This window comes from Agelaius phoeniceus, chromosome 4 (assembly GCF_051311805.1).
Source record: "Agelaius phoeniceus isolate bAgePho1 chromosome 4, bAgePho1.hap1, whole genome shotgun sequence".
Classification (NCBI taxonomy): domain Eukaryota; kingdom Metazoa; phylum Chordata; class Aves; order Passeriformes; family Icteridae; genus Agelaius; species Agelaius phoeniceus.
The window spans coordinates 45,531,535-45,558,784 of record NC_135268.1 but is presented as its reverse complement, the minus strand read 5'-3'; the positions used below and the strand labels follow the sequence as shown (position 1 = coordinate 45,558,784).

Here is a 27,250-nt window from a genome sequence, read left to right as displayed (position 1 = left end):
GACGTTCGCTTGTTTCGCCATCGCGCCGGGCCGGGGGTGCCCTGTCGCGCTGCCTCCCTCTCCAGAGTCCCCGTGTCCCCGTCTGCCCGGCGCCCCCCGCGCTCCTCCGGCCCCGCTCCCTCCCCAGCCCCGAGCAGGACGCCGGTGGGGCGGGAGGCGCCGGGCAGGCGGTGCCCCTGCCCTGCCCTGCCCCGCTGGGGAGGTGATGGCCGGCGGCGGCGTTTCCAGGGCACCGGCAGCGCAGGGAGCAGCGCCGGGGTGGCGGTGCCCAGCGTGCTGTCTGTGCCCGGGCCCGTGCCCTGCGCTGCCTTGGGCCTTGAAATGGCCGGTGCTGAGCAAAGCCCCCCTCCTGCGCTGGGCTCCGCTGGGCTGGACTGGGCTGCGGTGGGCCAGAGGGGCCAGGGGGGCCTGGCAGCCCGGCGGGGCGCGGAGCCCGCGGGAGGTGGAAGTTAAACCCGTGTTTGTGGTGCCAAGGGAACGAAATGCCCAGAGTTAATAACGAGCATCAAAGCGATGGCAGCAGGTGTGCGTGTGAGTGCAGGTGAAGGTGATGGTGCCACTTCGAGCTGTCCTCGGGCTAAGAGAGACGTGGAGGACGGAGCAGTTTTAATTCAGATTTATATCAACAGTTTATCCTCACCAACTTCTGTATTTAAATAGGGAAGTGTGTAAAAATGTGTAGTGTACATACTTGCCTTTTCCAGATTTCAATGCTGCTAGAGCTGCCTATGCTTCCCTTCCTAGGTTGCCCTAGATTTCAGGCCAGGCTTTTGCCTGCTAGGTGCTAGGCCACCCCATAAGTCTCTACAGTGTCACTATAACTTCATTTATGGGAGGAGTTAGCTTTTAACCAAACTGTAGAGTTTTTACAGCTGATTCTTTCTCTGAACTAGCAGCTCAGACAAAGAGAAGGATGGTCCAAATGTTTGGGTTTTTCTTGTTTTCTTTTTCTTTAAAGAACTATGTAGGTTATTAAGGCTTACAAGTCAAAGACATAAAACATTCCTACTGGTGTCCAGTGACAGGAGTGGAAGGAATGGCTTAAATCTACTCCAGGGGGAGTTCAGATGTGATATTAGGAAAGAGATCCTAACTGAGAGAGTGGCTGGGCACACAACGAGGGAAGTGGTCATTGCCCTAAACCTGTAGGTGTTCAGGAGACATATGGACAACATTTTTGTGCATATGGTTTGACTTTTAGATTGCCCTGTGTGAAGTTGGGAGTTGGACTCAATATCCCTCAATGTCCCTTTCAACTTGCAATATTCTATGATTTTACAAGGCCAAAGTTAGTATGTAAAATTCTTCTTTAAGTATTTAAATAATGGTGCGACTCTGGTCTTAACTAAGATAAGCAATCTGATCGTTGAAATAAATCCTTTGGGCGTCATTGTGAAAAATGAACACCTTCATTCTAGATATTCATTGTCTTTTCCACTCTTTCTGGAATGAGTAAGCAGTAAATGTGTTGCCCTTCTGCTGCTATAATTAACTTCTTTTCAAAACTTTAACTTATTAAGTTTTCTTAATAAAATGTGTTTAATGTTTGACACTTGACTCTCTCTTGCTGTGATGTGCTGGCACTGCAACTTTTGTTGACACTTTCATGTGGAGTGCCAGCTGTGCTACCAAGATAGCTAAAATAATCTATCTTTTAAGTGAGATCCTTTTCTGAACAAGTAAATAATGGCAAATTAAAATGGACATGTACAACTACTTTTTAGAAAGTTTCCCAGTCCGACTGTGGAGGTGGTACATAAAAGGATAGAAATGCTTGTTTGTTTGTCCACCTATTTGGTATTACAGTTCAAGCAGGTATTTCTCCTCTGTAAAGCTTGTTATTCAGTGTTTTTCTTTTTAGCTGATTTAAACTAACACATCCCAGTCTTCTGGATCTTTTTGCTGCCATTTTTCGTTACTGTTTAACATTTTGCTTTTAAGACAATGGACTGCTCGTACAGACAAACTCTTGGCTTTATGTAGACATAGACATAGTATCTATGACTGCATCTTTACAGAAACTATTACAATATTTTAAGTTCTTGCTTCACTTTAAATGCAAGCTTAAAATAAAGTGTAACTTATTTTTTTTTCAGGGTTTTATACACTGTACGGTTCTGTGTTGTATATGTTAGAGCTAAAGTCTTGACTCTTCTTGCCCCATAACCTTCATATTAGAAGCTGTAGAATTTACCCAATGTATATAATGAGGAAAACATCTGTATGTGAAAAATGAAACTTGTACTTACAGTAAGTAGTTTGGAAGTAACGTTTTAAAACTATTCTGAAGAAAATTATGTGAATTGAAAGAGTGCAGGATATTGTGCTGTGGGACACTGCTGTTCACACCACTGTCCAGAAGCACAGTGGTAACAGGTAAAGGTGATGGAAGTTAAATGTGTTAAGTGAACTTAAGATGTTCTATAGGAAGACTGGTAAGATTGACACAGTTTTTTTTTTTTGGAAGTTGGAAAAATGGTTGAACACACCCTGAATTGTTTCAAAGTGAACACTGCAAGAGAAAAGCTAATGTAGTGGGATTAAAAGGTGTATCTCAAGATAAAATCATCTCACATCTCAGTTTCCTGCTTTCTCTGTGCTTTGTGTGTGTGTTTGTTGACATGGTTGTCCATAAAGAGAGGTAAGGGACTAGAAAGAAGAAACTGCTTTCCCAATCAAATAAAAAAAAAAAAAAATTGATTACTTGAAAAGTACTTCAAAATTACAAGAACTTGAGATGTTAGAGTTAAGTCTTAAAGAAGGAAAGTATTCTTGGTGAAGACAATGATTTTACTTTTTTATTAGTTTATCTTTTTAAGTGTTGACTGTATAGCAAAGTATGCATAAAGTCTGAATGATTGGAGTGTCTGGATCAGTTGTATGAGCATGGAAGAGGTGGAGATGCCTTTGCAGGAAGGAGAGGACCGAAGTAAGATATTAGATATTTCTGAAGGACTTGATGCTAGCAGAGAAAATAACCAGGGAAACTGGGAAACATTGTTATAAATTTCTGTGTTGATTGTGAAATACTACATTAAAGCCGTATTTAGAAAATGTGCAAGTACTTAAATTGTTGAAACACATAGTCCTATACAGTAAAATGTTCTTAATGGTAACTAAAGAAACTGTCTTCTCTGGCAAATTACTGAGAGGTGCTAAGGTTGGTTTTAAATTTGATTAAATCTTTTAAGAGTTTAAAGAGCTATTTGGAAATAGATTTGAATTAGATTATTAGTCATCTGGTTTCATGGAAGCTATTTTTAGAATGACTTCTTGAACTTATAAACACACAAACATTCTTCTTGTTTTGCTTTAATCATGCTGTACCTTTTCCATATTATGGACATTCATGACAGCCCTCATGAAGATGAGGAGATAAATAGGAAATATTGGAATGTCTAATTTGAAAATGAGATGAAGAACAGCACCTCAACTTTCCCCCATACCTCACACTTAGAAGCTAACTAGATTTGAAAAGCCTGCTTTTATGATTTTACTTTGGGTACTGAAGAGTACCTTTATTTAAAGTGAAGTAAATAAAAGTTCTTGATTGTGAAGTATCAACAAGACACTGGAGTAGGGCTGTTCTCTTGGAAACTGTATGCATAATAAATGAAATAATAATTAACTCTTTCCACATATTTGAGATACTATAATTGTATTAATGTACATGCATTTTCTGTTCCCAGTCCTTGCAATGCTTTTTATATATCTTATACAAATTAGAGGTGGGTTAAGCTATTAGAAAAATTAAAGGAATCAGATTCATTAACTTTGAAATATACTGCTTGGCTTTCTGTTGTAGATTTTCTTGTGACTGAAACACATAGAGAGATCATTGAGTTTGCAATATTAAAAGCATTTCTCATAGAGGATAATGTTTATTTTTGAGCTTTCAGGTGGGTGCCTCAGAAGCTTAGTTAAACCACTGATAGGCAATTGGAATAACTTTTTCTGCATGTAGTTTGTCATTACTGTTAAACCTGACACAGGGAAGGTATCTGTTTAGCTTATCAAGCTTTCTTCAGGTGGAAGTATTTTGTTGAGCTTGAGTCTAGTAAAATGATGCTGAGGACATATAAAAATATTGTAGTAATTTTACTCTTCTGTAAGGCAAGGCTTTGTGGTATCTTAGTTTGCCCTGATTATTTTTAAAGGATTTTAAGATTCACATATTTATAATGTTCTTTACCTTTTCTCAGGTAAAGACCTTAAACCATATTTATAAGTTCAAACCATATTTATAAGTTGTTTACCTTTTTCTCCCTGTCTATTTTCCCCAGCTGAGTGTAGAAGTTATGACAGTTGTGAGAAATTGTTGGAGGTAGAGTTGGAAGGACTATCTAATTGATAGTTTATCCCAAAGCTCAGCCATACTTTTATTATTCTTGACAAATATGTGTGTGGTGTGCCCACAGAAGCCTTTAGTGGTGGTGACTCTACAACTTCTGGCTTTTTCTTTTTCCCTAAAGATCTAACCTAAATTTCTGGATGTTCATGGCCTACATTTTTGACCCTGTTAATTCTTGTCCTCATCATGACCATAAGGAACGGGTTATTGTTTGTTTGGTTGTTATTTTTTAAATTAAATAGAAGCAACTATATGGTTTTTTAAGGCTTAAAATATTAAATATGATAATTTTTCTGAGAGAATCTTCAGTCCTGATCATACTTTCCTGTTTTATATGAAATTAGCTGGGATAGATTGGCACTATCCCCTTGTTTCTGCACCATGAGTTTTTGTTTTCCTTTTCATAGTGAGCCTATTGTGTTTATTTGCAGTTAGTGATTATTACTATGTTGCAGCCAGAATGGCATCTTCCACTTTAAAGTGTTTTTCCCATCTAATTTCTGGCAGTGGTTTACCATAAAGGTAGCAATTCTCACCCATTCAAACCTAGAGCCAGGAAAACCTGCTGTCCTTGATCTAGCCCCAAAATTGAAAGAATACTGCTTAGTTTCTTACTTTATTTCTTGGTGCTGTTTTCAATGATCTGTAACATTCTTTTCTTCTGTTCAGTGTTCTGCATGTATATTTAATTGAAAGGAATATTAGGAAACATGGTAGAATGAGCAGAGAAAAGGAAAGGAGGAAAAAAAGGTTTGTGAGGAATGGGAAGTGTTTAGCATATATTCAATTTCACATCTAGTTTAAAAAATAAATTCTCCATTTTTCAAGATCCTTGATACTATTTAAATAACAGTGATAATTAAAACCTAAGTTTCTCCTCTCGGTCTACTGGAATTCTGTTTAAAATTAAACTTGAATATAAAGTCTTCTTCATCTTGTAATTGTGAAAATTTTGGGTTTGGTCTCCAGACTGTGGAGCACTGCATGTTTTTGCTTTTGACACAGGATGCATGAAAGTGTTTGGCAGTTACACCAATTACAGACTTCTCTTTAAAAACTTTATTAAAAATTGAGATGTGGCAAAGCTTGGATCTGTGGAGGGAAACTCAGGCCTCACTGTACATTTGCCTTCAAATCATTTTAAAGATGTAGTTGAAGTGGAGATTTTGTATGCATTTATGTAAGTAGACATTTTAACTATTGTTACAGTAGAGAGAGGCTTTTTTAAAACAATGCCAAAAGCTTTAAAATAAGTGTTCTCAGTTTGAAGTGAAATAACAGCTCTAACCCATGTCTGAAAATATAAAATTCATTAAATGCATTTCTAAATGTTTTTCTCTACTCTTGTCCTAAAAAGCATGGGGACAGCATAGAGGAAAGAAAAAAAATATTTGCAAGAGTTCCTTTATTCTGCTTTTTTTTACAACCCCATAAAACATCTTTATCCCTCTCTCCTTTATTCTAATTAACTAAAATTTTGCAAATATTTGGCAAAATTGACTAGCAGTTCTGGCTTTGACCAATCTGTGTAGAAAACTTCAGTGACTGCATACAATAAGTGAAGTAAAGGATGCTTAGAGTGACCTGATAGCATTTTGTGATTGGGTTACTGAAACCTTTTATCCCAGATGTCTGTGTTTGGCATCCTTGCTGTCATAAGACAGATCAGTGACATAATTGATCTTTTCCCCTGTTCTGTTCTATAACCATTTATACAGCACATCCTGTGCAACCACATGGAAAATACAGATTGTATCTGCTTGAATTCTACATGCTCTGGAAAAATCAGTTAGTGAAATTAGAATTTTTAATTCTAAGCACTGGGTGGAAAGCACTGGGTTTTTTGGATATTGGTTTGGGTCTTCAGATTTATTCTCTTGATTTTTAGAAGTGTTTTCAAGGTCACATTTTATTGGCTAAGATAATGGTCAGAACTAAAGAAAGACCTTTACCTGGTACTTGGTTTAGGCCTCGTTCTCTTGCTCTAATAAATCTACTAAATAGAGTAGCAAAAGATGTGTACCCTTGCTATTGCAGGCTTCTTCAAGAAAACACTCTTCTTCCTGAGTGCTAAAGTAGTGGCAGGACCAGCATTTCTCTGGACAGACAGTTCTCCCACCTAATAGGATTTGCTATTAGGATTTTACTTCTTTTGATGAGTGTATCTGATAATACCATTCTGGAATACCCCAAGTTGATAATCTGTTTTTAAGGAATTGCAGTCCTTAGCCTAACTATGCCATTCCATTAATTTTTCTTATCCTTTGCTGCTGAATCTAAAGCAACTAATTTTTGAATTTCAGAGGAACTGGTCATTAAGCTTAGCAGAGTTTGGCTGTGTTGCATAGAACATTTTGTATATCAAGTTCATAACAGAAGTGGTAATTAGAGTTATGCAGTCCCTCTGGAATGACATTTTGAGCTCACAGAGCTGCTCAAGGTTATAGTCTGTAGCATCTGCTGCTTGAAGGATAGAAACCATTTTCTACTCTGCTTTTACATTGGCTTTTTCATAGTTGCAAATCACTATTAGTGTCTTCTCTACTATTAAAAAAAAATAGCATGTTCAACTGCTTTTGTTAAGCAATTGCCTTAAAAAGGCCAATTATGCCAGTCTACTGAATCTTGGATATTGACATTTCTGTTTAGCTTTTTGAGATTTCACTGTGTATATATTCATGTCTGAGCCATGTAAATATCTCCTCAATGTAGATTTTTGAGCTTGTCAAGCAAAAGTTTAGATAATACTGTAAAATTCCCATTTATAGTTTAAGGTTAATTTCTGGGGCTTTTTAAATAATTTGTACTAGGCATTTTTGCCATCTTGATTGTTTTGTGAAGTCTTTTGATACTTAGCCTGTTTTTCATGAGAAATAATTGACAGTTATCCAGTTAATTAATTAGCTAATTCCCTTTCTATTTTCCTATTTTCAGGTCATGCTTACACATTCAGGCTTTTTCACACATTTTGTTTCTCAGATCTTGTCAGTGGTCAGTTGCATTCTGAATCTAAAGTTGGGCCTTTAACTCAAGACTTTGCTGTCCTGCAAGAGTCTGTTTAGTATAATGACTTGCTATATTGCAGTGGTTTTCTGCACTATGCTGAGGAATATGGTCATTTTAACAATAAAGTAGGAGAGGTATTTTTTGATTGGTACTGCTTAAACTTTCCTTGGTAATTGTATCTACTTTGTCTTTGCTTCAGTGGTTCAAATTGTTACTTAAAACATTTTGTTCTTTTTACTCCTCTTACTTATGTACATATGCCCTCTTGTATTTTTGGTAATAAACTGCAGTTAAATACAAATTCCATTTGACCCATAATTACTAGATTCACTGGGATACTGATACACTAAAAATATGAAACATAAAATTATTTTTTTTTTTTAATCCTAATAAAGTATTTTAGTGTGAATCTTTGTCTTTCTATAAAAGACATAGGTGGAGATTCAGATTCTGCACAGGAAATTAATGTAGGGAGTGAGAAAGCTGAGCAGACATATTTTTTTGAGACATAGTTCCTTTCTCTAATTTGTTTTTTTCAAGGTTATCTAGAAAGATAAAGAAGGTATTTGAATATGAATAGAATACCTGTGTCTGTTTTGACTGACCTAGGTAATGCTCTTCTAGATACCCTAGGAGTTAGAGGGCTAGGGCTACATACAGTGAAGGAGTAGATTAGCTGTACCTACATATGTTTAGGTGTCTTTCCAAGGAGAGGAATTCAGGCTACAATTAGGTGAGGGAATTGTAGAGCAATTTAATTAACAGTAGAGCACCTCATCATAGGTCACAGTACCAGCACTCTTTGTAGTCAGTGATCTTGAGCTAGGGAATACAAAATGCAAAAGGATGTTTCTGAAATCTTATAATTCTCCAGAATTTGGATGCTAAAGTCAAAACTGTAAAAGCTGTCCTGTACAGAATATGTGCTGGTAAAGTATTGTGTACTCTTCAGCTGCAGGAGGAGAAGGTATTGATGATGACTATACTGATTCTTCAGTGAGGATTATGTACATGGTCCTTAACAATAACAACAACTAAAAAAATCAAAATAATAATATAACTTGATTAGAGTAGTGCTTTCTTTTTCTTTCATCACATGGTGATGTACTGAAGGTGAGGTGGTTAAGGTGGTATATTCTGGTTTCTGTCAAGTCATGTGAGATGGTATAAGCCTACCTGTTGATTGTTTTATAGGACAGGTTTCAGGGATTTTGAGATGTGGGACCTGAATACTTCCACATGGGAGAAGCGTATTCAGTATCATCTTCACCCTGCTTGAGTCAAACACTGAAATTTAGAAGAGTGCACAAACTCATGCAGCAATAAGTGGTTTTTGTTTTCAAGTGAATCCTGTGTGATAACTTTTACCAGGATGTCTTCAGTTATCGGGTATTTCAGGTGATGCCTGGGGAAACTAATGCACTTGCCACCTTCTTTATCTGACTCTAAAGTGGGGCTATAACTTATCTCATTGCCAAGCCTGGCATGTTAAAGTGTAGGGCATGTTCAGAGGCCGAGAGATCGTTGAGAATTTTCTCCTCCATTACTGCAATGTCTGTGCAAGTTAAAAGTTGGATGTGAAGTAGAATTACTGTGTTGCAGATGCCTGTGGTTGATCAACTTGGTTAGCTTCTATCCTCAGATCTAGTCAGTGAAAAGCAAGTTAGCCTCATGTGCAAATCTTTTGTCTGGTGTAACATTACACATTCTTGTGACTTAAATGGAACTTAAATGGAAATACTTGGACTTAAGTGGAAATACCATCACATGTTTCCTGAACATTGTTTTCTGTTTTTCCTGTGTTTTGGAAAATAAATGGAACTTGCTGAAGTTAATTTCTTTGATAAAGTAGGATTTTTTTTTTTTTATCATTGGGCTGAAGGATAGAAAAAATGTGTATGGGAAAATAAAAACTATGAAGCCAATGATCAATGATCAAATGTATTCAGAACTAAAGAAGTGTCTTTAAATACTTCTGAAATCTGTTAGAGCGTAGAAACTAGTACTGTAAAGTTATCTGAATTCTATATTAGTTTTTCATCACACTTCTAAATATTTTAGCCATGTTTTGTACTCTTGATATCTGATGGCTCAGCTCTAAAACATTTCAGTGGATACTTTTTCCATTTTTCTGTTCTATGCCTGATTTCTACTAAAGCTTCAACTGAAATGGAAAATGAATGGCAGTAATTTCATAGGAATTTCAAGAATGCCAGTCTCAGGAAGCTGAGTCCAAAATTGAAGATGTACGACTGTTACGCCTCTTCCTTGTCCACAGCTGCTGGATTCAGTTAGTGACAATGTGACAGCACATTGAGTAGATGAGATAGGAATTGTTATGAAAAGGACACAAATGGTGCATTAATGCTGAAGTTATTGCATAAATATTTTTCTTCTGTTGTGACATAGTTTTTTTCCTAAGCTAGGTATGAATAGAAGCTCTTGTCTAAATTTTTTTTCAAATCTTGAAATAAGTTAGTTGTTAGCAGTGCACTAACTTCTTTAGTGGGCAATTTGTTTAGAAGAAAAGATAAAGTTATTGATATCTGCTGGACAGACTCTAGATATTATTGGGGTGATACTGAAATCAGCCAGAGAATAATTGTTGTGTCACAATTTGAAGTATTAGAAATTAGGCATTCTGTATTATTATTAGTGCTGCACACATTCACAGTATTTTTCATCTTATTGAATGTGTATCATGAAATTTTACAACGGGGTATTTATTCCTTTGTGACTGTACATAGTCACTACAACTAATACATAACATACTTCCAAGCTAATACATAAACATCACTTCTCCTAGAATGAATTTACATATCTTTGCCCCTTACTGGAAGTTTTTTAAAGGTCTTAGAGGATCATCTAAAGGTGGTCGTATTCACTGAGAGCCCCAAAATTTTAAGGGACCTTGTCTTGAACTTCTCTTAGGGCATGCACTCTTTTTTTTTGTTACATGACTGCCACAAAACCATTTAGGTTCCTCCTTATCTGTTTATCCACTGGTTCCAGCTACATTTACAATCTACTGTCTACTTCTGCATTCTTTCACCTAATTTCCTAGTTACTCCTTAAGCTCTACTTTGCAACTTCAAGGGATCTGAACATTTCTTCCTGTAGTCTGTCAGGGGCATTGCTAATAATTTTCCCCTTTGAATGCATTGTAAGCTTTTTCATTTTTTTGTTTCCTGTAAGCTGAATAAATCAGCCAGTGGAGATGTGGGGCTGTGGGCCTGTATATGCACACACATATATTTACACTAGATTTACACTAGCATCTTGATGATGGTCTAGATGAAATAGCATTTGCCTTGGTGTTGACATCTGTGGGTTTTTGTCCTGTAACTCTAGGTGCTATAAGGATCAAAGTGCTTTAACCAAACTTCATGGACTATGTAGCCTTCAGAGTAAAACTCTAAACTAAAATGCCCTAATGTAACTGTATATTGGTTTGTGAGGCTGCTAACATAATGCAAGTTCTTTAAAAGTAATAATAACCTGAGGTTTTACTTTAGTGCATAGAGAAGGACAGTCCTCATCTGATTTGACATCTTGTATTTTAGCCCATTCTGTGCACAGAAACTAAGCTTTCTTAAGTCATTGTGTGCTATGAACTTGTAACATTCACAATAGGAGTTAAATTTTCAATTAAATGTGACATCTCAGCCTCTTCCACAGTAGAATTACGGTTAAAGCATGTCTGGGAAACTGATGCAGTGGGAGCAGTTGATATTAATTTGATTTCTGGGAAATTTTATGCTGCTTCACATAAAGTACCCTGAACTCTTGTCTGTCTGTTCCTTTGGGTGCTTGGATCCTCTTAAGGTGATCTTCATTATTGTGTTAATTCAAAGAGTTCCTGCTCTGAAGTATATCAGTTGTTTTCCCCCTCTGAACTGTCCTCTTACACTGACACAGAGGTTTGGACAATGTTGCAGAATTCACTGGGCACAGAGGAGTGGCAAGAGGAAGACAATTTTCTAGCTGAATGATGATCATTTGAAAGAGGAAAGTCCTGGGTTCCCACAGCTATTTATACATTTAATCCAATAACTGTTCAGTGTAAAACATTGTAATACAATCTGTTCAAGTAGGTTTACTTGTCCACCATCTGGACATGAGTACTGCCTGCCAAACCAGCTGGGAGGGCAGTGAAAGAAATCAAGGTTACTTTAAAGTAGTGAAGGCTTCTCAGGATAACCTCTGTACACTTGCTTTCTCTGTTTAAGCAGCTGTCACCTTCTCAGCTGTAACTTTGTGTGACAGTGGAGGTGGCTGAAGGAACGAAGTATAGAGTGCACTATGCCCAGTGCTCAAAGAGCCAGCCCTGGAATATTTAAAGGTAATAGAGGTCTTGGTGGGAACATAAAGGTTCTCAAATCTGCATTTTTCTTTCAGTTTGCCAGGCCATTTGGATATTACAAGAAAGTATTACCCAAGCAAGGGGAGATTACACAAAATTTAAGTATGTGTTGTAAGTACCTGGTGGCAGACAGGAGAAGCTTGTTCAACATTAGAATTGCCCACTCTGGTTTCCATTTCTGTTTGCTGTAGATCCAAATTCCTTGATTAACTGCTCTGTGTGGATTAATCTAAGTACCTCATTACTTCTACAGATACCAAGCAAAACAGTATATAGCACAAGATTATAATGATTTATAGATTATATAGATTTATAGGTGGTCAAATGCCACATTATTTGACTTTGTTTTAATAAAATGATAAATGAGAGGGGAGGCACTAAAGCTGATGAATTTTAGTGCAAAATTTTTTATACTGTAGAAAACATATTAGCAAATGAGCTACACCAGGAAGCAATGAAGTCACCCCAGTCTAGAATTCTGTTATGTTAGTATTGGAGCTTTAGCCACCTGTAGGGCACAGTACTGATGAAAATGGTCCCACCTGTGTAAGAACTGAATATTTCCCTCCTTATCCCCTTCATAAAGTTAGGACAGGTATGATGCTCATTTTACAAGAGACTCAAGTGCACAATGTTAGATAGGTTGTAAATGCAAGTGTATATTGCACATTCAGATGACACGTAGAATCATAGGAAATAGAAATTTAATCTTTCATTTCATTTTTTTGTCCCATCATATTAAAGTGATCTAGTTATGGTTGTGTTAGTGTATTAGTCTATTGGCATGTGTCTTAAGTGATTAAAAAATCTAGCTGAAGCTGTTCAGTTATAGCAATATCAGTTTTCCTGAGCAATGAATGCATTGTGCTGTCATGCAGAACTCCTGCTTGCTTGGCTGTGAGGGAGAAAATTACAAGTTCATTAGCTGATACAGCAGCTTTGTTTTCAAAAGTAATTTGATGTCTGTACTTCTCCCAAGTGAAAATGGAACTTTTCCTGAATTTAATGAACTGTTTTGATAGTAAAAATGTTATGCAGGAGATACATCTTTACTCAAGTCTTTACACTAAATCTTGACTCTACAAAAAATTTAAAAGTGTGCTTTAAAAGGGACTTAGAGAGACACTTTTAGCTGGTTTCCATCATTAGAACTATAGCAACTTTTTCTCAGAATGAAAAATGTATAGAAGTATAAATTTAATTTCATGTGGATTTTAGAAGCTAGTTTCAAAAGGTAAAAATATAGACTTCATTATAGTATGAGAATATTTTTATAAGAATGAAATGTAATTTTGATAAGCACATCATATTTTTATTTTTCTAATGTAGACATTAATTTCACCTCCAGTTTCCTCAATGTGATTTATTGAGTTAGTCACTATAAGGTAACTGAATCTTTAATATTCAACATAGAAAATAATGCTGACTATTGGTGTTTAAACAGCAATAACATATTAAAACCATTAGGTTTTGCATTGAAGCTTTCTGACTGCTTTTACAGTCATGATTTAATATTCCACAATGAACTTCTGCTTTAGTCCCACTAATCACTTTTTTTTTATTTAGAAAATAATTATGTGCTGGTATCTATGAATAGTTTTTCCTTAAACTACTCAAAAATAGATCTAAAAGTGCAAAGTAATTATTTTATATTAAAAGGATTAAGTGCTTTATCTGCCACTAGAGATTGTCTACCTCCTGTTGTACCACTGAATCCATTAATTAACTTAGCACCATGTTCTGTCCTTTCTGTTCTAATGAACTCCTTACTGGGAAGGTAGTATTCTGATTAAAGGAATTCCTGCTCAGGAAACTGTGATAGTTCTGTTTCTTAATGTGTGGGTAAATGGCAAGGGTGCCAGAACCTCATGTGGATGGCTGAGAGAGGTTAAAGGTACTAGGCACGAGGAAGAATGCTGAACTTAGTGGTTCTGTCATATTTACGTGTGTGTTTTTGCCTTCTGAGAAACAGAATTTGCTAGGAAATTGTGACAATAAAGTGACCAATGAATGGATGGCATAATTAAATAAACCTATCGGGAGTCAATGTCAGACGTGGCAAAGAATTTTTGAATAATCATTAGCAATCAATTGACAGTGAAATAATTTCTCTCATAATGATTTCTCTCATAATGACTATGAGGCATGATGAAAAGTTTGAAGAAAGTATTAAGAGACATGGTACTCTGAATCATACATTAAAATAGGTGCAATGGCTGTACTGTACACATTTTCTGATTTTTAAAAGTGAAGCTTACACTCAATTAATTGTGATACCTTCAAAACTTTCTCTACTGCCTACTTTTCTACCTTTTTAAAATTGCTTGTAGAATCTCTTTATTGAAATGTTGTATCATAAGAAAAAACAAGGAAAAGGATGGTTTTGCATATCTTGAAAAGAAAGAAGGAAAAATCAACAGTTCGAACTTGAATCCAAATTTTAGTAATTAAATAGTTGTATCATATGAACATTTCTGTGTTACAATTTGTCATTTCTGGCAAGAAGAGAAAATGTGAATTTTCTTTAATATGAACTAGGATTTTTATTAGTTCTCATGCTTTGCTTTGGACCCTTCACTTTCTGGTCTGATAGTAGGTTGTCCATTAAATTGACTGGATCATATTGCTATTGTAATCCATATCAAGTGCTGTATATATTTTTGATTGTGTTTAATAATTACTGTTAGTGTCCTAAAGCAGATTGATATTTGAAGAAAAAAAAACTTGGAAGAGTTGACTTCAAAACCAAAGTGGGCTTTCATTAATTTCATGTGAAGCAGTGAAACACAGTACTACTTTCTGAAGTCCTTGTAGAAGAAAGAAATTTGCTCTCTTACCTTTTCAGCTTGAGAGAGAGACATTGATAGGACTACCCCTAATGCTGAAGTTGTCGGCAGACTTTAGGTATTTGAATTCAATTGTTAGATATGTAACTGGTTTTCTGTGTAACTTCTTTGGTTGCTTGTCTATTTTATAAACTGTAAAGGATGATGCTTCCCTTTTTTCTTGCTTTTTCCATTTCATAGCAAAGAAAGGAGTATACATTGCCTTTTCCTTTTTTTTTTCTTTTCTCTTTTTTTTGTTGTTGTTATTTCTGAGGTATGGCAACACAAATTATTTTCAGTCCTTCTTGGAAAAGTAGTGGTCTTTATGTGCTCTATGCCTTTCTTAGTAGCAAATAATGTGTCAAATTTAGTAAATTTAGTTTTGGAAAAAAGTTCTGTAAGTGCTCATGATAGGTTTTGTCAATCTGCAAAAGTCTGTTAGACTTAAAAGGATTTATTAAATTGAGTTCTGTGTGTTATGATATTTTCTGAAAGCAGAACAAACTGAATGTATAATAGAAGTCCATCAAATATTTATGGTTGCACATGGTCAAAAAAAACCAGTTTCCCTGGTGTCTTTTAAAACTTTGACAATGCCAGCACAATATGGTCTTGAAAAAGTGTGGATGCAAGGGTGCATATTTTTCTAATTTTATGCTGCTCTAGCTGTAGCGCTCATAAAGAAAAACATAATAGTAGATTTGTCTCTTATAATCTTGTATCCTTCCTCTGATAGGGATTCAGCAGATTTTTGACATTTGTAGTAATCTTCTAATACAGTTTTTCATTGCCTTTTTCACCTGTTTTTTTTTTTTCTTTTGTTCTTCAAGATATAACTTGTTTTCAAAACCCTCTGGGTTTTTATAAAATGCAGATTCACCAGCTACAAACTTCACTTGGAACAGGAAAAGTTACTTTTATTCTTCCTGAGACTACGTTCATATTCTGTTTAACCTAAAAGTCCCCTTATTTTCTTCCTATGACCCAGATGGTGGGGTTTTTTTGTTTGTGTGTGGATTGATTCTTATAATTTAATTCCTATTTTTTTTTTAGTTTTTGTTATTATCACAGCTTTTTCTGTTTTCTCTAGAAATAGAATATTCACATGTATTGATGCAAACTTAAAGCCTGCTCAACTCAAAGAGCAGACTTCATCCTGGAACATTTGTGGCTGCCCTGGGGAAAGTTATTTGTGTATTTTCTGCCAAAAATTGTTCTCTGGTCTGTTCAAAGACAAATTTCAGACTGCCTACATTCACTTCCTGTATTAGGCTGTATGTCTCTTGCCTTCAGTGTAATACTGCATTCTTTTTCTTCCAGTCTGTTTATTCATGTTGCAGCTCCCAGTTATTCTACTTTTTCCTCATATGATGGTTTTCCTTTGTATATTTTTTGTCATCATACTTCTGAATTACTGTCAGACTTCTGTGATTATCTAGATGTTTTTCCTTATAGCTTTTAGCTTCATAGCCTTTAGTTTCATCTTTCCTACAATATTTAGAACATTCTTCTCAAGAATTTTGGTATTTCAAAATTTTCCCTTCTTTTCAATATTCTACTCTTCTTGGTATGTACAGATGGATTTTAAAAGTATTCCCACAATCTGTTTTATATCTGTTGTTCTAAGATAGATTGTCAGATTTTGCTCTCCTCTAAGGAGAGAGATGAATGAAATGCAAAAGTAGGTTGAGTAAAATTTTGATGTCTCTGAAGAGATCTGTATTGTTTAGAAATTTTCCTGTTGTTCTTTCCTGTAAACCCTCTGGATTTCTTTGGAGTGGGAGCAGAAAGCATACCTGTAATCATTATAATATCTGGAGACAAGTGTGGAAAGCAATCAAAGGTTTGATTTCATTATTTGGTACTTATCTTTTCTTTTACCTTCTGATCTGTGTGATTTGTTTTAAAATCAGAGACCATGTGCACATTTAGTGCTGGTATTTATACAAGTATATCCTTTCAGAACCCAGATGGGCTCTGTTGACAGCCCTAAAGAAAGACTAGGTCATACTATTTTCTTCTTTCTCCTGTTGCCATCAGCCTATTTCAGTCACTATTTGAGTTTCTCCCTGTTGCTGAGTTGACTGAATGCTGTATTCATTCTTAATTCAGTTATTTGCCTTGTGTCAGCTTTCCTTCCAGGTCTATACCCTTTGCAGTAAAGATAGAAATTTAAGTATCCCTTTTTTTATTATTTATTTTTCAGCTTTTAACTTTTTAAACTTGCTCTTGAATCAATCATTCATTTGTTTCCAGGTTGATAGGTCATTGTTTTAGAAAGTTATCTTGCAGTTCACACTGCAGAAGAAAATACTCATTTGCTGTTTCATGTGATTCAGGTTTTCTCTGTGGAAACTCCTACTGATACTGTTCTGATTGTTAGCATATACTTAAGTGTCATGTGCTCTCCTTGTGTTTCCAAATGCTGCAAAGTAACAACAAGGATAAATCCTTCAGATACCCCAATTACTATTTCTAACCATAAGATACTAAAGGACATTCAGTGTTACAGATATTCAACACAGATTGTCATTCTGTTGGACCTGACTTTTCTAATCATGGCATAAAGTGTAGTAGTTCTGACTCCAGGGACTCATCATGATTCTTTTTGTCTATGACCTTCTTTTGTCTTTGAGATTTCATAAGTTCCTTGCTTTTGGCTTGAAGGTCTTCATTGTGAGTTGTAGGTTTTAAGTTTTCATTTCTTCCCTGAAAAGTGAAACTAGGCTGCATGAATTAGCTCTATAAATTCTTTGTACTTTGCTACATTTGGAGAAGAAAAATGGGATGACATGGTGTGAAATGCTATCAAAACAAATATGATCTCTTTTAAATGCTTTTATTTTTCCTGCTTCAGTCCTTATTGCAGTTCCCTGAAATACATAAAGCTAGTAATGGATTCTGATCTCATCATGATCACTCTCTGCTCTAATATATAAAAGGGATGATTCTCATTCATTAAGCTCTAATCATTGCCTCTCTTGTTATCCATCTATTGACAGAAGCCCTTATGGAAGTGATTTTTGTCCTGTTGCTGTGTTCTGTTGCATGAAAATGGTTCAGATGATATCTCTTCCCAGAACAGGAAACCGTGTGCCATATTGTGATAATCAGAAGATACATTTTCTTTTTAAATTCCTTTCTGAGCAGTGGTTTAAAACTACTTTGTGCTTTGAATAATTTATAACATCAAATCATCTAGGATCTCAATATAAGATGGGTAAGAATGGCTTAACTCATTCAGTCGGAGTTCACCTAATCCAGTATTTTTTTTTCTAAGGACATCTGCAAATGGGTACCCAGAGAGGGGAAGCGTTATCTCCTCACCAACCTGAAATCTTCCACTTCTCCATTGTTTTCAGTTCTGCTTTTCTTGAGCCTAATGTTTTCCACTAATGGATCTCTCCATGAGGAATGCTCAGTCATGAGTAGTTCATAAATCCTAGGTCTTGCATGTCTCTTTCCATGCTTTACAGAATGATGCTGTTAAGGAATCTACATCTGTAGTTACAACTGCATCAAGAGAGGATTGGCAAGTCTTACAGCTCATGCCTTTTCATTTTATTAATCTTCATCTTTGCCAGGTATTTTGCTGTCAAAGAAAGTGAGTGCTTTTCATCTCTCCTACTATCTGGAGCAGTGTTGTCCATTTGACATACTTCTGAATTTACTGAATAGAGTTACTGTTCAAAAGGCTTTACAGCTACCTTGCTTCATAGTTAATTTGTTCTTTTACAAGAATCGCTTCTGGCCTGAAGTAGATTTTTTTTTCTATCTCTTAACCATGAATATTGAATGAAGTGAAGCTGCCAAATCATTTATATTCAAACTTTTTATGTAATCAGACCTATATTTTGCCATGCACAAATTGGATTGCAATAATGTTTTGACCATCTCCGTGGAGGGGGTTTGTTTACATCTTAGTATAGTATGGAAACATGTTCTTCACAGTGGGTCATCATTCTTAAAAGTAACATTCTCCTTTTCCCACTGTATACTGCACTAAGACTCTACCAAATATTGGTCTCTGTACTGCAGATGCTTAAGAGCCCATTCTCTTACTGAACCACATACTTCTTTAATGATAATTGAGTTGATATCTGGATCTTTTATTGATGATGGTCTTAGACAGTGAATGCAGTTTCAGCTTTATGGGACTGAGAGTAATTAAGTAACATTGACCTAGGAGTAAATCTCTGATTGTTTGGCCTTTGAATTGGACATTACCTGTTTGACTTAGAAGAGATTTAAATTTTCAGAACTGGACTTGTATGTTACTATTATGATAAACACATTTGGTTCTTCCTATGCACACACATGGCTGATATGGCATATCAAATTTAATCAGTTTTTCAGATTGTGTAAGTTTTATATTGTACATGCTTTGAACAGGGATTCTTCCCTTCTGTGGATAACTATCAATCTGAAAATAATGCAGTTTTTGAATTGGTGAAAGATCAGAGCTCTTAATTTTTTTCTTCATTTTTTTTCCAAGAAACACAAGGAATGGATGTGTTATTCATAATCTAGTAATTTGCATAGTGAAATGACAGAGACAGCCAGGAGGTGCAGGAAGAAGGAAATTTTCAGTGGAAATTAAAGGGAGAAATAATTAATAATGAAGAGGATGTCTGTAGAAGTTGCAGAATCTCCATCCTTGTAGACTTTAAAAACTGGATAATGCCCTCAGCAGCCCATGGAAACTCCTGAATTTAACTATGATTTGAGGATGACCTCTACAACATTTAGAATTGTAAAAACAATTTTAAGTATCAAGAATGTATGATTTTTAAAACTATTTTAATTGAAACTGTATTACATCTTGATAAAAGCAATGGTGCTACAGTGAATACTCATTAGATCTTTAAGTGACTAATAAGAGATGCTCATTTCATATAAATTTTTTGAAATGAGATGATTCTAGAAGTCTTTTTTCAGTCTAATATATTGGTCATCTTCCATCAGTCATTTGGAGAGAGACAAGTAGGTTTATGCATGACATGGGTTATATCCTGTGATTAAAAACTAATGGTGCAGTATTTCTCTATGTTGTACTCACCCACCTGATTGCTCTGTGTGCTTGGGAACAAAGTGTGAAGGTCACTTCTACAAGACAATCCTGAAATACTGTGATGAGGGGGGATGAGGGGAGAATGGCAGCCATTGGAAAATGAATACCAATTCTAAGCTGATGAGGAGAGAGCAATTTTTGAATGAAGAAATGAGGAAGTAATTAGCCAATTATATTATTGCATATGTTTATCATACTGGCATGGGATAGTTCTTACATCACTGCTAAAGAACAAAACATGCCCTGCAGAGTGATAGGCTAGATCCACTATCTTGTTAATCATTGGGCTTTGGGTAGTTGAAAGGTGGTTTGATATAGTTTTTTAGAATATTAGCCAAATGTTTTATCAGAGTGCTCAGCACTGAAATTTGGTGCTGACATTATAAATGCCATTTGTAGATCTCAAACTTAGATCAGATGAATAATGCAAGTCATGCTTTCATAGCTGTTAAATTTTCCACAACCAGAGGAAATCAACAGTGTGCAGATGTCTAATCAATCAATTAATTTATAGGGTTTTCATCACAAGCTTCAAAGATGAAATTAAGATTAATTTTTTTTTTTTTAGAGCTCATGTAATTTCTCCAAAACTAGTGCACTTTTTCAATTCTTTGGAACATTTGAACATTGTTTTGTCCTCCTTTGCCCCCTGGATGGCTTAAATATGCTAATATTATTTGAGAGTAGTGTTTGTTCTTAGGAGAAGATTATTTGCATGCATGCATGCAGTTCAGTGATCTGTCATATCTATCTTAGGATCTTTGCTTGTCAAAGAGGTCTAATGAGTTACCTGAAGTAACTGTATTGGAATAAGTATTTTTAGGAATTTCACTTATACTATCATCAGTTTCAACGCCATAATTCATATTTATATCATGGTAACACCACTAGAATGTCATTGGTAACTTCCTTGATGATCTTAAGCTGCATTTTATGCTAAAGTTTGTGCAAGCATATGAAAATAAGGCTGTCCACTTGCTGAGGGTGGGTAGATTTCATGCTTAATTTCACACAATGATTAAAACAGGATTATTTAAATCAATTATCTGAGGAAGTGATCAGCTGTGGGCTTGATACCAACTTCTGCAAACTATATTCAGATGCTCTTTAGTACCAAGGTCCCTGCCATGAGAACTAACAGATGGAATTATTGCAAGAAGAGAAATTGGTAGGTAAACTAAAATCAATTTTTTCCATACCATTAATTTGGGGAGAAATGCTTTAGGGTTTGCAGAAATTTAATAAATATGCATAAGGTGATATTATGTTTTCCACATCCTTTACATTTATACTGGCTTATTAAAGATTTAATTAAGTTTTCTGAAAAGGGAGAGGATGCAGTCTTGCAAAAAAATGTAGATGACAGTGTGGGTTCACAATAATTAGGGCTTCGGGGATAAAATAAAGATTCCCTACAGTTAATGAATATTAAGGCAATGGCTGCTTTGGAAACTTGCAAAAATGACAGTGTTTTACTTACCACATCTGTCTTCTGTTTATTTTCTAGCCCTAGTCTATCAGTATATGTGACAGATTACATATAATTTCCTTCTGCAACTATGAATAGTAAACAAAAGTTACCAAAGATTTTACTTTATCCTTTCTGTGTGTAAGCAATCTTTTGTATCAACTTCTTGCTTTTCATTATCCTGCATCTTCTTTGTTGTCCATTCATTTAAATCTTAAAGACAAGTATGTCTGGAATAACTTTATTAATATTTTCCTATTGAAACAGCTCATCACAAAGCACTGCAAAAACTGGGTTTTTTAAATGACTGTTTGATTCCATTTTGCTCTCAAGTTTCTAAAATCTTGTCTGTGGTTAGACAAAAAATGTGGCAAAGCAACTGTGAACCATGTTAATCCATGGTCTTCATTGGTTCTCTTGTATTCTGTGTGTAGAAATATATAAATAAGCAAATGACATGTGTTTTGTCTTCTTTGACTTGCAGCTTTCAAACTCTTAGGTACCACAACTGTCTCTGATGTACTTCTCCAGTAACACACAATTAAATTCTGCTCCTTGATTAGGATTTCTTAGTGCCCTGATTACATAAATAATGACAATACCAAAAGAACAATTCCTTTGCACATCTGGTTCAATGTAAGTGGAACTATAATATTATACTTGAATGCTGAACAATGTATTTTGGCCTATAAATTCTGTGTCAGTAATATCAAGGAAATATATTGTTCTGCAGTTCAAAGGTTGCACTGAACTCACTCACTTGTGAGTTCAGTACAGTTGTCATGGATTCTGTTGTAGGTTTTGTTTAGCACTTTGAATGTAACTTCCTGCTTCTTTCAGCTTTGTAGCACATACTAGAGGATACTGTACACGTGGCAGAAGCTTGCATCCTTTGTCCTTATAGCCCTTGACCATTTTCCAGGTCTGCTTTCCTCCCCATATCATTGTTGATCCTGTGCTCCTTTTACACTATCTCCTGGAAATCTCCCTACAAGAAGAAATTCAATTTCTTTTCCATTCTGTATTCTGCTCCAACAGTTCTGGTGGCCCAGTCTGCCATCAGTAAGTCAATAGTACTTACCTCTCTTTGTTCACATTAATATCCATGGGAAAAGTGCATATTTTTCTGACAGTGGGTGTTGAAAAAGGTATAAAGTGAAAAAGGAGCTGTAGTATGGACTGTGAGGAAAGATCAGCAGAGAGTGGAGCTTGCTCTAAGGTGTTTGTACAGTTTATTGAGGAACTGAATTCTCTCTAGGATAATTTTCCTTTAATACCTGAAAGCATTGCCTTTTTGGATTAATGTTTTGAAAATATACCCTTTCCTGAAACTTCTTGTATTCGTTGAAATTTTGAGTTTCAATTGTCTGAAAACTGCTTTATTTTTGCATATTGCTACTTCTCCCTGATGGTCTGTTTAAATGCCTTTTAGAAGTACCTGGAGAGTTAATTTTTCTCATTGGTTAACTCTGTTCTAAATGGCAACTGTTAATGTGCCTCAGACAGAGTATTTGATTTTGTATAAATATGAAGCTTTACTTTAGTGTTACAAATTCTGGTAACTTATCCTGAAGACAGAACTGTGTATCTGCAAATTGACTTAGTCATGCTACAGATTATTTCTCCCAGCCCCTTTTACAAGCAGTTGGTAAAAAGCCATCTGGCTCACAAGCCATGTCTGTTCTGTATTATGAAATCTTTAAATACTTGCCTTTCTGCACTCTTATTTGTCTTTTGAACCACTCATTTACATAGTTTTTGACAAAGCAGTACTTTTTCAGAAAAATATGGTCTCTTCTAACCATGTGCCTCAGAAATAAATTCTTGGATATTTGGCCAAAACCAGTGAGCCAAACTAATAGTAAGTTACTTAGGCAGTCAGATTATTTCAGCCAAGTTGGAGTGTGTGTGTAAAGCAACCCATTTGTGTTCTTGGTTAATATCATCCAGTTTCAGTCCTGTATATATAAGTCCATGTGTATACATAATGCAGAATATTTAACTGCATTATTTTTTATTTTTTTTTTGTATTTGTATTTATTGTGTCCTATATACATTGTTTTGCAGAATAAATTCAATTCAGTTTAGCTGCATTCTTGGAGTGGGAGATAAGGACTTGTGTACCAGCAAAGTAAATTGGAAAGTAATGCCTCATACTTATTTTTAAATGTGATTCAGACCTAAAACTTTTTAGCAAATCATGTTGTGTTCTTGTAAAAGGATAGGTTTCTGTCAAATGGAGATAAAGTGTATTCTCAGTCTTTGTGTCTGTAGGGATTAGGGCAGTAATTGCATCTAATTTCTGGTGATGCTTTCTCCTCCCTGTGGTCACTGATGTATTATTTCACTGAATATTCAGGGAGGAGTTGAAATGTCTGCAGTGGATTTCTTGAACCTGAATGCAATTCCTATTACTTTACTCATCTTTAGGCTTGTCAGAGTGAGAGTTTTTCATAACTGTTTTCTTCTAAATATAGAGGGGGCAAACTAATTGTGTACTTTGAGAATTTTAGTTAGGCATGTTCACATATGTAATGCACAGAAAAGGAAATTTTGACAGAGTGAATAGGACAGTTCTGTAAAAAATGTATTTTTTTTTAATGTCTAGTTCTTGAACTGTGAAACCCTGAGTCCCTTGAACAATGTGGAGTGTAAATTGTCCCAGATGAAAACTGGAATGAATTGATAAGTACTATTTGCTTTTTCTCTGTCGTGTTTTTAAGACTGCAAGAAGTTTCTGTGATGAGAATCTCCCAGACTGATTATATTTAAAGTGGTGCAACCAATGTCAATATTCCTGATTGGCATTTTTCCTTGTAATGAGGTGATTTACTGTTTGTTCTTGCATGTTCCATGAATATTCACCAATTCTGTTGATAAACATATTGATGTGCTTTGCACTTACTTATCACTTACGATTGGTTTCAGGGCTATCTAATCTTCCTCTCTATAGCAATTATTCTTTATCTATCAGAAGATCCTCCCTCTTACTCTACTTCAGGGATCAGGAGGGGTGTAAGCTTATCAAAGATTTTTTCTCACTTGATCTTTCACTAGTTAACATGCCTCTTAGGTTATCTCTGTAAATGATTTTGTCTTGTTAAATTGAGAAGTGAACAGATCAGAACCATTCCGTGCTTTTGGGTCAGTTCCTGAGTTCTCCTTCCAATAGCATCTGCTTTAGTTTAGACCATTGTGCTACTGTAAAAAATAGTAGTGGCAATGTGTCCTGTCTTCTAACTGGCAAAATTTGTTAGTTCTTTATTATGGCTACTGTTGCAGCATTTCTAAAGGAACTAGGGAAGTGGCTTAGAGTTCCGTGGGAGTAAGTGGAGTATGGACACACTCAATAAGGAAAACTTTTTGTAGGGAAACCATTTCTGTTCATTCCCCAGGTTATAAGTAAGCATTTCTGAGATGCATTTTTATTTGCCAAACTTGAATTCAAAGTCTAGGTTGAATGGGAGTTGAGAGTGGGGGGAGCTGGAAGGTGATGTGCTTAACTAGTGTCTAATACTGACCTTAAAGAATGCAGATATCAAAACTAGAATATTTAAATATTGGATAATATGTTGAATTAGCGATGTTAAATCTTTTTCAGCTAGCTTCAAACCAAGACAGGACAAGAATGCGTGTAAATTTTATTCACATATGAATTGTTTACCTTTTAAAGATTATGTAGCCTTTGACTTAAGTAATTTTTCAGTGTTAATTCTTTGTGGAGTTATTTTAAATACAAAGATAGTATTTTCTACCTCAGCATGTCCTTGAGATGCAAATGATGAAGGTTGGGAAGATATATACTGGTATATCTAATATGTTTGGATAGTACCTGAGATCTGTGGGAATCCACTATTGGGCATGGACTAGGCTGACTTGTGGCCAGAGCTGGTACTGCCTTTGTTATATTCTTATGATGATGGACTTGGGATGTAAAGAGGACTTGAGAATATATCTATGTGCATTAAGGTAATCAGGAAAAGAGATTATTGGGAAAACTAGGAAAAGTGTCTCTTTTTCAGCTGGGAAAAAAATAGGGAAAGTACTTCTCAGATTTATTATTCTAATTGTTTTCAAAGCAAAGCTCTAGGATGAGTCTGTGGAATATTAAATTTTATAATCATGCTTCCATTCTCCTTTATATTTTTCATTATTCTATATCAACATACTCCTTAAAATCAACCACAAAAAACAAACCACCAAGTAATTTTTTTGTCTCTATTTTTTCTCTGTCCTTAAGCACCCTACTCTTTAAAAGTGCAAGTATTCTTTTTGTTTACCTAAACTTTAGATGCAGAATAATCATAGATCTCTACTTGGTCTTTTACAGAATTAAGGCTTATTATTTCTTGACTGGTTTAGGTCTTGAAATTACGTTCCTCTTTAGCAAAAGAATAATCTAAGAGGGTATTTTGCATTTTTGTTTGGGTGGTGGGTTTTTGTTGTTATTGTTTGTTTTGCTTTGTTTTAAATCTGTAATTGTTTTTAACCCTGATAGGTCGCATATTAGCCAAGTCTGGAGTTACAATTTTTTTTTGGTGAGAATAGTAATAATGTTTTGCATAATATTTATTTCTTTTGTACCATAGGAGGTTTAATCCTAGGGGTACTTGGGTTAATGGATAAAACATAAAGAACACATGGAATTTTAAGGAGGAAGTAAAACTTGTATCTGTGGTAGGTAGTCACGAGATGTTTCAGTGCCTTTGGCAGTAACAACTTTTTCCACTCTAAAGATTAATTATTTTGTCTGCAATTTTTGATTATAATTTTTAAAATTCTTTAATTTTATGCAGACTAGTTTGTGCATAGTTAGATATCTTATTTCAGAAAATACTTAATTGCCTTGTCACAAGACAAAAAGTGTTAATTACTTATCATCACCATATCTTTCCTCTGACATTACTCTCTTCATTCACTTGCTGTGAAGAGGCAAGTGAGAAATTTAATTCTGTTTTTTTAGCTTCCCAGTGCACTGATCAGCAAGATAACCTTTTGTATTAAGGTGCCAATAAGAAATAGGTACTTGACAATTCTCTCAGTAATACCAAAAAGACAAATTCATGATGTCTGCCTATGTGTTGATTTTGGGGTTTCAGCATTTTTGTTGTTGCTGGTTTTTGTGTTTCTTTAGGTTTGGTTTTTTGATTGGTGTTTTTGGTTTTGTTTGATTGTGGTTTTTTTTAATGTTTTGGAAGATGAAGAAGCCAGAGTATTCATTCCCAGAATATTTTTCAACTAGATGCTTTATGTATTCTCTGCATGAAGTTAACCAGTTTTTCTTTGCTTGTATGGAGAACTCTGCTGATTTGTTGATTTTGTTAAAGGTCACTTAGCTTTCTCTAAATTCTTTTATGTTATATACCCTCTTTTTAAATGTGTATTATATAGTAACAAAGAAAGTTGAAGCACTCTTGTATTCCTTGTTGGAGGAATTTTTTTAAAAAAAAGCAAGCATTATTCTTAAGGAAATTCTGTCGAAATTATTTCAGTATGCTTGTTTGAGGTCTCATTGTTTTCCTGTTCAAGCAGTTATATTTCTGATTACCAAACAGTGCTTATGTGCCTTGAAACAATTTAATTTCTGCCCCTTCATTCTGGTATGTTTTCACTCACAGAACCAAATCTTCTCTGATTTATTCTGCATTTACTCTGCATTTTACATTTCAAATGTTGAATTGATTTGTCCTAAACTTCTTTCTTTTAACAGTAGCTGCTGCTGCCCCTTCCCAGTCTTCTTTATAATCTAATGCACTTTAAATTCTTGATGCTTTCCCTAGCTAGCTTTCATAAGATTTTTTTAATAAAACTTCTTTTCATTGTAGCAGTTCAGTCATCTATTCTGTACTTCCAGAGACTGGAAATACAGCATCTGTATTTTAACCTGGTGTTTGGAATAACATAGAAAAGTGAAGAAGAGGAAGATTTTTTTTTTTTTTTTTTTTTAGCATTAGCCATGGTTTGGCTGTCTGGGTAATTCTTCAGTGTAGCACAGTGCTTAAGGGCTTTGAGGGATTAGTCTCTATGTGGTTCCACAGAGAGGAGAGCTGAGTTATCAATGACTTTGTAAAATGTCTCTCTAGCATGCCTGTTTACAGAGAGCAAAAATGATCCAGATTCTATTTAATTTTTTAATTTTTTGGGTAGAAAATCCAGTAATACCCTG

The 27,250-nt window shown here is 35.3% G+C and overlaps 1 protein-coding gene across 1 annotated transcript in view; it reads left to right on the top strand.

Moving 5' to 3' along the window:
- The window catches only part of TUSC3 (tumor suppressor candidate 3), a 109,608-nt gene that overhangs the window by 189 nt on the left and 82,169 nt on the right, over window positions 1-27,250 (top strand). The gene's annotated exons all lie outside the window — the stretch shown is intronic.